Raw genomic sequence first — 13071 nt, 5'->3', positions numbered from 1 at the left:
CCTCCGTCTCCCAATTAATTTTAATATAATTGGTTGATTGATCCTTAAGTGATTGTAGGTTCCGATAAAGTTTAGCAATCAATTTATTTTTAATCTGACCTTTATAAGCTTCTTTTATAACGGGGACTAGGCCTTCACTATGTTCTTCTGTAGTTTTTATATTACTATTGAAAAAGGACCTGACTCGGAGATATCTGAAAAAATCTTGGTTTTCCAAACCATAGGTGTCTCTTAATTTTTCAAAACTTTGTAATCCTTCTTTTCCTAACAATGAGCAAAATGGTCCGATCCCCCTTGTTAACCAAGTTGTATAACGTCTATCTGTTTGTGCAGGGATAAATTCCTTATCATGTGTGACCCATCTGAGTTGTTTGATTCCAGCTCCTGATTTAAGACTTTCGCATTCATCAAACCATATCTTTAAAGGAGTTTTAGTCCATTCGTTTAAATTATTTTTCTGTTCCAAATCTAATTTTTTTAATCTCCTAGTATTGTCTGTAGTGGTAATTTTAATTGTGTCACATCTAAATATTTCCATTTTGCTTCGTACGACGGATCACACCAATAAATTAAGTATCTTAATTGTGCTGCTTTAAAATAGCTTTCTAAGTTTGGGAGGGAAAGTCCACCCCATTCCTTAGGTAGTTGCAATGTTATATATCTAACTCTGGGTTTACAGCCCTTCCATACAAATCCCGAAATCATTCTGTTCCATAACGCAAATTGTTTGGCTGGTACGTGTACCGGTATAGATTGAAAAAGGAAAAGCAGAAGCGGAAGTATATTCATTTTGGTCAGGTCGATCCTATTATACAGATCAAGCGGCAGTAGGCTCCACCTTTGAATGTTTTCTTTCAATTCCCTTGTAATTGGTGAGTAGTTTATTTCATAGATTTCTGTCAGTGTTTTGGGAATCTTAATACCTAAATATTTAATCATTTTATTATTCCAATTGAATTTAGAGATACTTTTGATCTTTGTTGTGGGTACATAATTGTATGTGATCACCTGTGTTTTTTGAATGTTTATTTTATATCCGGAAAGTTCTCCAAACATTTCCATCTTTGACCATAACTTAGGTAAGCTTCTTTCTGGGTCTGTGAGGGTCAGCAAAATATCATCTGCATATAAACCCGTTTTATATTCCGTATCCATATCCCTTTCATTTGTTCATCCTCCCTAATAGCTTGCGCCAGCGGTTCAATAAATAAAGCAAACAAGGCTGGGCTAAGCGGACATCCCTGCTGACATCCTCTCTGCAAGTCCACTACTCCAGTTAAGCTCCCATTTATTTTTATTCTTGCTGAAGGTAAATAATATAAATTTTTAATCAGTTGAATAAAAGGGTCTCCGAAACCAAACCGCTCCATAACCAAAAATAAGTAATCCCACCGGACGGAGTCAAACGCCTTTTCTGCATCAAGGCTTAATGCAATTGATGCCCTTTGGGATTTATTCATATAATCCATTAAATGTAAGGCACGTCTTATACTGTCTTGTATCTGTCTGTTTTTGAGAAATCCTGTCTGATCTTCATCAATAATTTCTGGTATTGTATTTTTAAGCCTTTCTGCTGTTATTGAGGTGAATAATCTATCATGTTGGTGACTCCCCTCCCTCCAACACAGTTAAAACATTTTAATAATAGCGTTGATAATAACTCTCTAAAGGTTTTATAATATTCTGATGTAAATCCGTCCATACCCAGCATCTTGTTTTTGTTTTTGCAATGGCTTTATCCAGTTCTTGTTTAGTAATTTGTTGCATTAGTCTTTTGTTTTGTTCCCGTCCAATATTAGGTAAATCCAGAGAATGCAAAAATTTCTGAATGTTTAGAGGGTCAGCCCCTTGTGTCTCTGAATATAATTAATTTTTTATAATAGTTTTCAAATGAGTTTTGTATTTCTTTAGCAGTGTAACACATTTTTTGAGTCTCTTCATCTTTTATACTGTAAATTCTCTTTCTTCTTGCTGTTTTTTTAATTCCCCAGGCCAATAGTTTCTTTGCCCTGGGCCGTAATCATAATACTTTTGCTTAACAAATCTAGCTTTTAGTTCTTCTTGTCTATCGAATATATCATTTAATTTCCGTTTTGTTAAATTTATCTCTTCCAATGTTTGAGAGTCTTTAACAGTGGCGTGTTTAGTCTCTAAATTCTTTAATGTAAGTAGTAACTCATTAATTTGCATTTGTTTCTCTTTCTTTTTGTACGAGTGTGAAGTAGCATAACTGTTCCGAAGGATTAAAGAAATCTGAGCTGGCAGCAATCACTTCAGAGTGTCGGGTCAGAACACTTGCAAATGTTCAGATGTGAGAGGAACAAACAGGCAGAGTCCAGGAATAAAGTTGTCATTCTTTGTATTTCCAATTGAGAATGTGCCCGCAGCTGGGCGAGAGAGAGTGTGTGTGTGTGTGTGTGTGTGTGTGTGTGTGTGTGTGTGTGTGTGTGTGTGTGTGTGTGTGTGTGTGTGTGTGTGTGTGTGTGTGTGTGTGTGTGGTTTCTGCAGACAAAGCATAATAATACAAATCAATTAGGAATCAGATTACATAATAAACATAAAGATACAACTGAGGTGTACTCAAGTACAGTATATAACTAAATAAGCTGACATTATACTTCAGCCTGGTTACATAAACTTAAAGTCAGACATTATGCATCAACACACCGCATAAAACTATGCACTGAAGGCAACTTTACATCGGTTTATCATCTGTTACACAGAGCACAGAATCAACAACACGATAACAACGAATCTCTCTGCTAGAAGCTAATTAGCAAACAAATCTGTTATGCTAGCGAACTGCCACTTGTACATAACGTCACTTAAACAGAAGCAGAAACTGCTGGTAAGTCATCAAATACACTCATGGCTGAACACCAACATAACTGAGTGAAGTAAAACATTGACTTACGGTCTTATGAACGCACACACTGTCCGTTGTTTGGCTGCCGTTTGTCTCTGAACTAAAGTTGCGGACATGCACCCCGATGGTGCATTCAGGGGGCATAGGAAATCCCATACACAAACCTAACCCTTTTGTACAGCCGCCCCCAAATTTGGTGTACAAATTTGACCTTGATGGAATGTCCTCTGCACCTAAGCAGAATCCTGGGGTAGAACAGGCAACCTGATGAGCCGTGCCACCGGGCGAGTGTAAGTTCGGTCCTTTACTTGAACGACTGCAGCTCTGACACGATCATCGGACCCCGGTAAGATAGTTTTCACGGTTCCTACTTGCCAGAGCGCTCGTGGGGTCTGCTGATCAACAATGAGAACCACAGATCCAACTGCAATGCTGTCTGTGTCCTTGTGCCATTTCTGCTGTGGTTGCAAGGTGGGCATAAAATGCAGTATGAAGTGCTTCCAGAATTGGTCAGCCAGGACTTGAGTGTGTCTCCACCTCTTACGACTGAGCAGCTCGGATTCTGGATAGAACACTTGGGGTAGAGAGCAATCTGGCCGCCCCATCAACAAAGAGTAGGGCGTGATGGGATCTGGGTCTGCGATGTCTGAAGAAACATAACCCAAAGGCCTGGAGTTGAGTATACTCTCCACCTCAAGCAGGACAGTCTTCAGCACTTCCTCTGACACTATCTGCGCTCCCAACGTGGTGCGCAGAGCGGTTTTCACGGATCGCACCTCTCTCTCCCAAGACCCTCCAAAGTGTGGAGCACTAGGGGGATTGAAACAGAATCGGATCTGTTCTGCTGCCAATTGCTGTCTAAGATCTGGCGTTAGGGCAGTGAATGCTTCTTGTAGTTCCTTACTTGCACCTCGAAAGTTGGTACCCTGGTCTGAAAGGAGTTCAAACGGCTTCCCTCTACGGGCTATGAACCATCTGAGTGACATCAAGAAGGAGTCAACATCCATGTTTACCAGCAGATCCAGGTGAACTGCTCGAGTAGTAAGACACTTGAAAAGGATGCCCCACCTCTTTTCTGTGCGCCGACCCACTTTAATGAGCATAGGGCCGAAGCAGTCCATTCCAGTCGAATAGAAAGCAGGTCGGAAGAGCCTCAAACTTGAGGGCGGCAAATCTGCCATTTTCGGGACCTCTGGTTGACCTCTCCACTTCTTGCATTCGGGACAGTAATGCTGATGTCTTCTGACTGCTTCTCTCCCCCTTAAGATCCAGTATTTCCGGCGCAACTCAGCGAAAACACGTTCAGCTCCCGGGTGGTTGAGCTTATTGTCACATCGCTGGATTAGAAGCTTCGTAACTGGGTGAGCAGGCTCTAGAAGTACAGGGTGTAGTACCTCAGGACTCAGGCCTTCGCATCTGCGGAGTCGACCTCCAACTCTAATCAAGTCAGAAGCCTTGTCATACTCAGGAGCGAGGGTAATTAGCCTGCTACTGGATGGAATCAGCTTCTCTGATTTAAGTAATGTGAATTCTCTCGGGAAGCTCTCCATCTGAGAATGTCTAAGCAGGGCCAGCTCTGCCCTTTTAAAGTCATCAGCATCAGGGTGACTGGTGTCATTAGCCGCCCCGTGCATCAATCGAGCAGTGGCTTTCAGGAGTTCCTCATATGTGCTGAACTGTTTGATGTCAGGTATCGCTGGACTAGCGGATCCAGTAAGCAGACCACAGAACACTGGCTTCTTCAGTTCCTCCACTTCCTCCTTAGCTTCTCCCACCGGTGCTTGTGGCCAAAGGCTGGGTGGCAGCTGAAGAAATGGTGGCCCCCGGCTCCAGCGATTCTCACCAGCAAGCTGAGCCACAGTTTTCCCTCTCGTGATATCGTCTGCTGGATTGGTTCCTGAGTCCACGTACCGCCAAGATGCTGCAGCAGAGAGTTCTTGTACCTCTGCAACTCTGGTTCCCACAAAGACTTTATATCTGCATGAATCTGAATGGAGCCAGTTAAGTACTGTAGTCGAGTCTGTCCAGAACACCACATCTTGGATGTCAAGGGTCAGTTCTTTCTTCAGAACAGAAGCCAGCTGTGCTCCTGTAAGGGCTCCACACAACTCTAGCCTTGGAATTGAGAGTTGCTTCTTGGGTGCAACTCTCGACCTCGCAGCCAAGAAAGCCACCTGGACCTTTCCTTCTCCTTGGTCGGTGCGTAGATATGCCACAGACCCATAGGCAAGCTCAGAGGCATCACAGAACACATGAAGGCTTCGATGGCTGTGACTACAATCCGAGCGTGAGTCAGTGTAGCATCTCGGCAGCGTTATCTGTGAGAGCTGGCCGAGTTCACTTTCCCACAAACGCCAGGCGTGGAGCAGATTCTCAGGTAAGTGAGGATCATCCCATCCTCTTTTCTTGTCCCAGAGGTGTTGCACGATGACCTTTGCCCTGGTCGTATATGGAACAAGAAACCCGAGAGGATCATACTGCTGGGCGAGCAGCCGATAAATGTTGCGCATTGTTGGCTCTGAACTGACGCTCTGCTGATGCTTGTACCGGAGTGCATCAGTCTTACAGTGCCATTCGAGTCCTAGAGTGCGCTCTTGAGGATTGGCTGACTCCTGGGAGAGCCAGAGAACGCTACCCTCTGACTGGGACTCAACTGGTAGGTGGCTGATGACCGTGTGGACATTGCTAGCCCATTGTCGTAGTTCAAATCCACCCTCCAAGAGGAGAGACTGCAGGCGATCCACCAACTTCTTGGCTTGGCCTTCTGATGGGAGGCTCTGCAAACAGTTGTCAACATAGAAATTACGTTCTATGGACAGACGAGCATCCTCTCCTGGCTCAGTGTGTTTCTGGACATGATCTTGAAGTGCAAAGGTAGCGCAGCACGGACTGCATGTAGTCCCAAAGGGAAGCACCTGCCATTGGTAGATGGTGGGTTTTTCGTCTACCTTCATGTCTCGCCACAGGAAACAGAGAAAGGGTTTGTCCTCATCTAGCAGACGGACCTGATGGAACATCCCCTTTATGTCACTGCTGAAGGCAACTGGGTGTTCCCTGAACCTGAGAAGGACTCCCAACAGGCTAGCTCCCAGTGTAGGCCCTGGAAGAAGGCAGTCGTTCAGGCTCTGACCCTTGTAGGTGAAGGAACAGTTGAACACTATCCTGTCCTTCCCGTTGTGGTGCACCATGTGATGGGGGATAAACCATGAACAGTTACTCACTGCGGCCTCTTCCAGTGCAACAGCTGTGACGAAGCCAGCCTGCAGCAGATTTTGGATTTCCCGAGAGTAGGCAGCTGCCTTCTGTGGTTCTCTGGCAAGTCGTTTCTCTGTACCACGAAGCTGGGCCAAAACTGCCTCTGGTGTAGCACGAAGAGGGGGAAGATTCTTCTTCCACAGTAGTGGGGTGGCGTAGCGATTTACTCCATCAATTGTTACTCGAATTGTCCTTTCCTCAAGTCTCTGAATGGCCTCAGCGTCTTGTCGGGACCTGGTAATGAGCCGCTCACTCCGGTATGGCAAGGTATCCATCTTCCAGAGTCTCTCAACATGGCTGAAGAGCTCAGCTTCTGGTGAGGCCCCAGAGGTGAAGAGACACTGCTGTGGGGTTAGCCGCTGACGTAGGAATCTCGATGGACCCTGTAAAGTCCATCCAAGTCGGGTGTGCACAGCTGCAGGTCCACCTGGAGGGCCTAGACGTACTGGCTCCACAAGAGTGAGAAGATGTGGATTATCTGACCCAATAAGCAGAAGGGGCTGTACTTCCTTTATGTCTGGCAGTGGCAGGTGCTTAAGGTGACGGTACCGCTCCTGTAATGCTCTTATAGGGTAACTATGGCGTGCTAGGCCAAGTTCTTTTGCTGTGAAGGCTTGGTGGATCTGGAAGGACTTGTTAGGCTGTGAGGCAGGAGAAAGGGAGAATGACACAGCAGCACCATGGATGGTACAGCTATCTTGACGGACAGTGCGGAGTGCCAGGTCCTCAGCTTCCCCGTGCAGCCCCAAGCAATCAGCCGCTTCATGCAGAAGTATGGTACACTCTGATCCATCATCCAGTATAGCATAGGTTTCAACCATCTTGGTACTGCTCCTAATGATGACACGACTTAGCTTGAGTAGCACCTGACTGCTATTGGTTTGCCGGTCTACGTACAGTGTCTCAGAGGTGGAACTTACTAAGCATGTGCTTTCCTCTGGTGCACTGGTTGAACCAGAGGCTGTAGCATCTGGGCTGGTATTGACATCATGAAGAACTTCAAGATGTCGGCGCCCACATGGTTTACACTTGGCTTTGAGGTTACACATAGCTGCTTGATGATCACGGGCGCATCGCCAGCACCTCTTATTCACCTTGATCCACTCTGTCTTCTGCTCCTTCGACAAGAGTTTGAAGTTACTGCACTGATTCAGGTAATGCTGCACTGTATTACAGAATGGGCAGTACTTCTTGGGCCTTTCTTGTGTCGCTGACATGTCACCTTCCATCTTTCTCCTGGGCTCACTACCATGGAGAATGGTGGCAGCCTTCTGAAACTTATGCTCAGGACGTCTCTCCTTTCGTGAAACTTGCCTCTCCCTGTCAGAGTGGCCACAATATTGGTCTCCAATTACCTGGACACGCACCTCATACTCAAGCCATTCAGCCAGATCAAGCAGTGTTGGTATAGGAGTGTTGATGGGATTGACAAATCTCTGGAAATTTGCTCTTAGGTCATAAGGTAGCTTAGCTAAGAGGCGAGATACGTGTGAGCCACACCTCAACTCTGTCCGACCTTGTTCTCCCAACTGGTGTAACATACCCACTAGCGCACGGACTTGTAGTGCAAAAGACTTGAAGGCTCTGATGTCACCACTCCTAATGTTGGGTCCATCCATCAGTTTGGTAATCCTTTTTAAGGCCAGATGTTGAGGTTGCCCATACATTTCTGTAAGTGCTCTCATGGTGTCAGCAAATGGGAATGGACTGTTACTGTATGAGTCAGCTACAAGTAGTGCATCTTCACACTTAAGGTGATCTGTCAAGATCTGGAACTTGAAGTGTTCAGGAGCATCAAGTGGAAGTATGTTATCTAGAGCTAACTTTAATCTTGCAAACTCACGTGGGTCCTCGTGCACAAGGTCGGGGATCGTTGGTTGAGGTCCACGATAAGTCTCTATCTGTTGGGCTCTGCTGAGAGAGAGTGGTGTCTGAGGGCACCCACCTGGTTGCAGGCGATCGGGTGGACACTGTCGGCGGTCATCTGGATAGTTACCACAGCGCCTGTACGGATAACTCGAATCCTGATACCCATATCCATAAGATAAGATAAGATAAGATAAGATAAGATAACCTTTATTAGTCCCACACGTGGGAAATTTGTTTTGTCACAGCAGGAGTGGACAGTGCAAAAGTTATGAGGCAAAAATTAGAATACAATAAGAATAAATACAGTACACAACTGTACAGAATACAATAAAATAAAATACTATATACAGTAGAATAAAATAAAATAAATATACAATAAGATAAAAATAGAATACAAATACAAATACTATATACAACTGAGTAAAAATACAACGATGACAGAAAGGATTATTGCACTTAGTATTATTGCATATGTATGGATGTGTGTGCTTGATCAGTTAAAGTCTTTATTATGGAGTCTGACAGCAGTGGGGAGGAAAGACCTGCGAAATCTCTCCGTCCCACACCGTGGGTGCCGCAGTCTCCCACTGAAGGAGCTGCTCAGTGCTGTCACAGTCTGCTGCATGGGGTGGGAGATGTTGTCCATCAGGGATGACAGCTTAGCCGCCGTTCTCCTGTCACTCACCACCTCCACTGGGTCCAGAGGGCATCCTAGAACAGAGCTGGCCCTTCGGATCACCCTGTTCAGTCTCTTCCTGTCCCCAGTAGAGATGCTGCCGCCCCAGCAGACCACGCCATAAAAGATAGCAGAAGCCACAACAGAGTCATAGAAGGTCTTCAGGAGTGGGCCCTCCACTCCAAACGACCTGAGTCTCCGCAGCAGGTACAGCCTGCTCTGCCCTTTCCTGTAGAGGGCGTCTGAGTTATGAGTCCAGTCCAGTCTATTGTTCAGATGAACACCAAGGTACCTGTAGCTGTCCACAGCCTTAATGTCCATACCTTGGATGTTCAGTGGTTGCAGTGGAGAATGCTTGTGCCTGCGGAAGTCTACCACCAGTTCCTTGGTTTTACTGGCGTTGATCTGGAGGTAGTTCAGCTGGCACCAGTCCACAAAGTCTTGGGTCAGACCTCTGTACTCCTTGTCGTCCCCATCAGTGATGAGGCCGACTATTGCAGAGTCATCAGAGAACTTCTGCAGGAAGCACTGGGTGGAATTGTGGGAGAAGTCTGCAGTGTAGATGGTGAAGAGGAACGGAGCCAGAACCGTTCCCTGTGGGGCCCCCGTACTGCAGACGACCCTGTCCGACACACAGCCCTGAGTCCTCACATACTGTGGTCGGTCGGTGAGGTAGTCCAGGATCCAGGTAGTGAGGTGATGGTCCACTCCAGAGTTCACCAGCTTGTCCTTTAGAACCGAGGGAAGAATAGTGTTGAAGGCACTGGAGAAATCAAAGAACATGATTCTCACAGTGCTTCCAGCGGTCTCCAGGTGAGCGAGGGAACGATGTAGGAGGTGAATGACGGCATCATCCGCTCCAATGCCAGGCTGGTAGGCAAACTGAAGTGGGTCCAGTGATGAGCTTATTAGGCGCCGAAGCTGAGCCAGGACCAACCGCTCCAGGGTCTTCATCAGGTGGGATGTCAGAGCCACCGGCCTGTAGCTGTTGAGGTCCTTGGGGCGTGAAGTCTTTGGCACTGGTACAACACAGGAGGTTTTCCAGAGCTGTGGGACTCTTCCCAACCTCAGGCTCAGGTTGAAGAGGTGCTCCATCACCCCACACAGTTGGTCCGCGCAGGACCTGACGACCCTCGAGCTGATGCCATCTGGACCCGCTGCCTTCTTGCCATTAATCCTCCTCAGTTCCCTCCTAACCGGGGTGGTTGAGAGAGACAGGCTGGAGCCTTGTGTTGAGTGTGTATTGGATGCTGCAGTTGGGGGTGGGGGGGAGTGAGCAGGGTGAATAGAGGAGGTGTGAAGTGTCTGAGTGACTGTCAGGGCAGCTTGGGTGACCAGGGGTAGGATACCTGTCATCTTGTCTGTAGTATGGATCATCTTCATAGCAGGCCCCTAGCTTTGGCAATCTAGGAGGAGTGGCAGGCTGACTGCAGTTCCTGTGGCGACGAGCATACACCTCATCAACCCTTCTTTGTTCTGCATGATATGGTGACCGTCCCCTTGCTGCTGACGCTGGAAGTGGAGGGAGCATCTCACCTGGTGTCATTGGTGAAAGAAAATCTTGAGATTCAGGGCATGAGTCGACTGAAGGTGATGGTGACTGTGCGCTGCGCTCCCTGTCAAGATCTGCGTCATTTAGACTGTGAGTGAGCTCCTCAATCAGGCCATGCTGGCTGTCCTTTGGATGTTGAGACTCATCCCCAAATGGCACCTGTGGAGCACTTTCAGGCTGATGTGGGCTCTTCTGACCTTTGATTGGCACCAGCTTACTAGTGTGGGCAGGTGTGGTTGACGTCCCATCCTCACAAAGTCCAGACCGTGATGTGGCATGCTGTGGAGCTAGTACAGGTGAGCTAGAGATCAATTCTGTCAGGCGTTGCACATCTAGTCGGAGTTGATTGTGTTCCTCTTTCATATGATGAATATATTGGAGAATTTCAGGATGAGTAGAATGCTTGCCCTGATCATCATGTGAGAGTCGGTTCTTAGCGAGGTCATCCACTTCATAGTTCTGGAGGTATGATGGCAGCTTGCTATGTCTGTGCGGACGGTCAGACTCTCTGTATGGGTATCGGTCTTCCATTCTGAACATATAAGGCTGAAGCAGTTGCTCACCTCCGGCTCGAAGGACCAATTTTTCCGAAGGATTAAAGAAATCTGAGCTGGCAGCAATCACTTCAGAGTGTCGGGTCAGAACACTTGCAAATGTTCAGATGTGAGAGGAACAAACAGGCAGAGTCCAGGAATAAAGTTGTCATTCTTTGTATTTCCAATTGAGAATGTGCCCGCAGCTGGGCGAGAGAGTGTGTGTGGGTGTGTGTGTGTGTGTGTGGTTTCTGCAGACAAAGCATAATAATACAAATCAATTAGGAATCAGATTACATAATAAACATAAAGATACAACTGAGGTGTACTCAAGTACAGTATATAACTAAATAAGCTGACATTATACTTCAGCCTGGTTAGTCAAAGGAGCTTGCAAAGAAAAGCGTCTGGACTTCTTTAAGTTGCTTGAAGACGTTTCACCTCTCATCCGAGAAGCTTCTTCAGTTCTAAGGTCCAATGGTGGAGAGTCCCAGATATAAACCTAGTGGGAGTAACCCCCCACAGAGGGACAAAAGGACCCCCTGATGATCCTCTAGTCGCCTGAGCCAAGGTGTGAAACTGTGCGTGGGTCCAAATCAGCCAGAGTTTCGGGTGTGTTCATTGTGAAACCTGGCCCCACCTTATCATGCGAATTCCTGAGGTCAGATGGCCCAGGATGTGGCCTGGTTACATAAACTTAAAGTCAGACATTATGCATCAACACACCGCATAAAACTATGCACTGAAGGCAACTTTACATCGGTTTATCATCTGTTACACAGAGCACAGAATCAACAACACTATAACAACGAATCTCTCTGCTAGAAGCTAATTAGCAAACAAATCTGTTATGCTAGCAAACTGCCACTTGTACATAACGTCACTTAAACAGAAGCAGAAACTGCTGGTAAGTCATCAAATACACTCATGGCTGAACACCAACATAACTGAGTGAAGTAAAACATTGACTTACGGTCTTATGAACGCACACACTGTCCGTTGTTTGGCTGCCGTTTGTCTCTGAACTAAAGTTGCGGACATGCACCCCGATGGTGCATTCAGGGGGCATAGGAAATCCCATACACAAACCTAACCCTTTTGTACAATAACATAAGCAGCATGGAAGGCGATAGGAAGACAGCATCTGCAGACTGTTCAAGTTTCTTTTAAGTGTTCTTTATTTTCTGGCGTCGCCTTTCAACAGTTGTTTCACAAAACATAAGAACCCGTGAGTCAAAATCTCACCTGCTTTATATAGAATTCCACTCACACCTGGATCTCATTAACCTCTACCATTGGGAAAACAGGGTAGACTAAATAACACAGTCTAGATAAAGAAACAAGAATAAAATCATCTTTCCACCTAACAAACTCATTCACCCAGCTAAACAGTTTGAAAAGTCAATCTCTTTACCTAATCTGACTCATGGGGTTATTTTAAATGAAATAAACAATTATACACAAAAGAAACATCTCTTCATTTGGTTACACCCAATTGACATGATCAGTGACATCATATCCTATAAAATCAGGAAGTACTGGGGCGGTCCTTCCCACATACCTGTTTTACAAATAGGACCTGCTCAAAGGAACAGACAATGGTAAGTATAACCAAACTACATAAACAAATGAAAGATCCAAATCAATTAATGATGAAGTGACATTTAGCTTTAAGTACATTTGCACAGATGAAATGAATATAACCAATGCTACCACAAACAGACCCGGGATAGTATGTAGAGCCAAGGTTACATGTGCTGTGTTTACATTAAAGCATTATGGATAGACTATAGGATAACAGAACACAAAATAACAATATATGCAAGTGACAAATGGCAAATGAATTCTGTCCTAGCCACTGTGTCACAACGAGGACCACATGATCAATTTTCCTCTCATTACCGCTTTGGATGCATCCCATGTAACACTTGGGGACACCTCTTGATTATCAGTAGTTTTTATACTCATTTCTTACGAATTGTATACACTTGGTATCATTTAACAAGCTCGTATTCAGCTTCCAGCTAGTCTGCTTTATTTCAGTCTCCAAATGTATAGACAAGTAAACACCGGCATGGTCTGATACATCTTTTACTCTTTTTTAAAAAATATAACTATATTCAGTTTAAGTTTGACTAAAGTCGAGCTAAAAATCAATCATAGGTAAACCTTGGTGGTGAAAGCAAAAAAAAAAAAATCATCTGGTTTTAGTGTTTTTATTTCATTGTTTTCTTTTTTTAAAAGGATTCTCCATGCAGCCGTTGGAGATGGGAAAGATAGCTACATGCAGGTTTAAGACTTCTGTCTTATACCTTCCTTC

This window comes from Mchenga conophoros, linkage group LG11, assembly GCF_057382185.1.
Source record: "Mchenga conophoros isolate Kocher_MC1m ecotype Shallow Benthic linkage group LG11, M_conophoros_male_GT1.1, whole genome shotgun sequence".
In the NCBI taxonomy this organism is placed as follows: domain Eukaryota; kingdom Metazoa; phylum Chordata; class Actinopteri; order Cichliformes; family Cichlidae; genus Mchenga; species Mchenga conophoros.
This window is presented reverse-complemented; position numbering follows the sequence as displayed.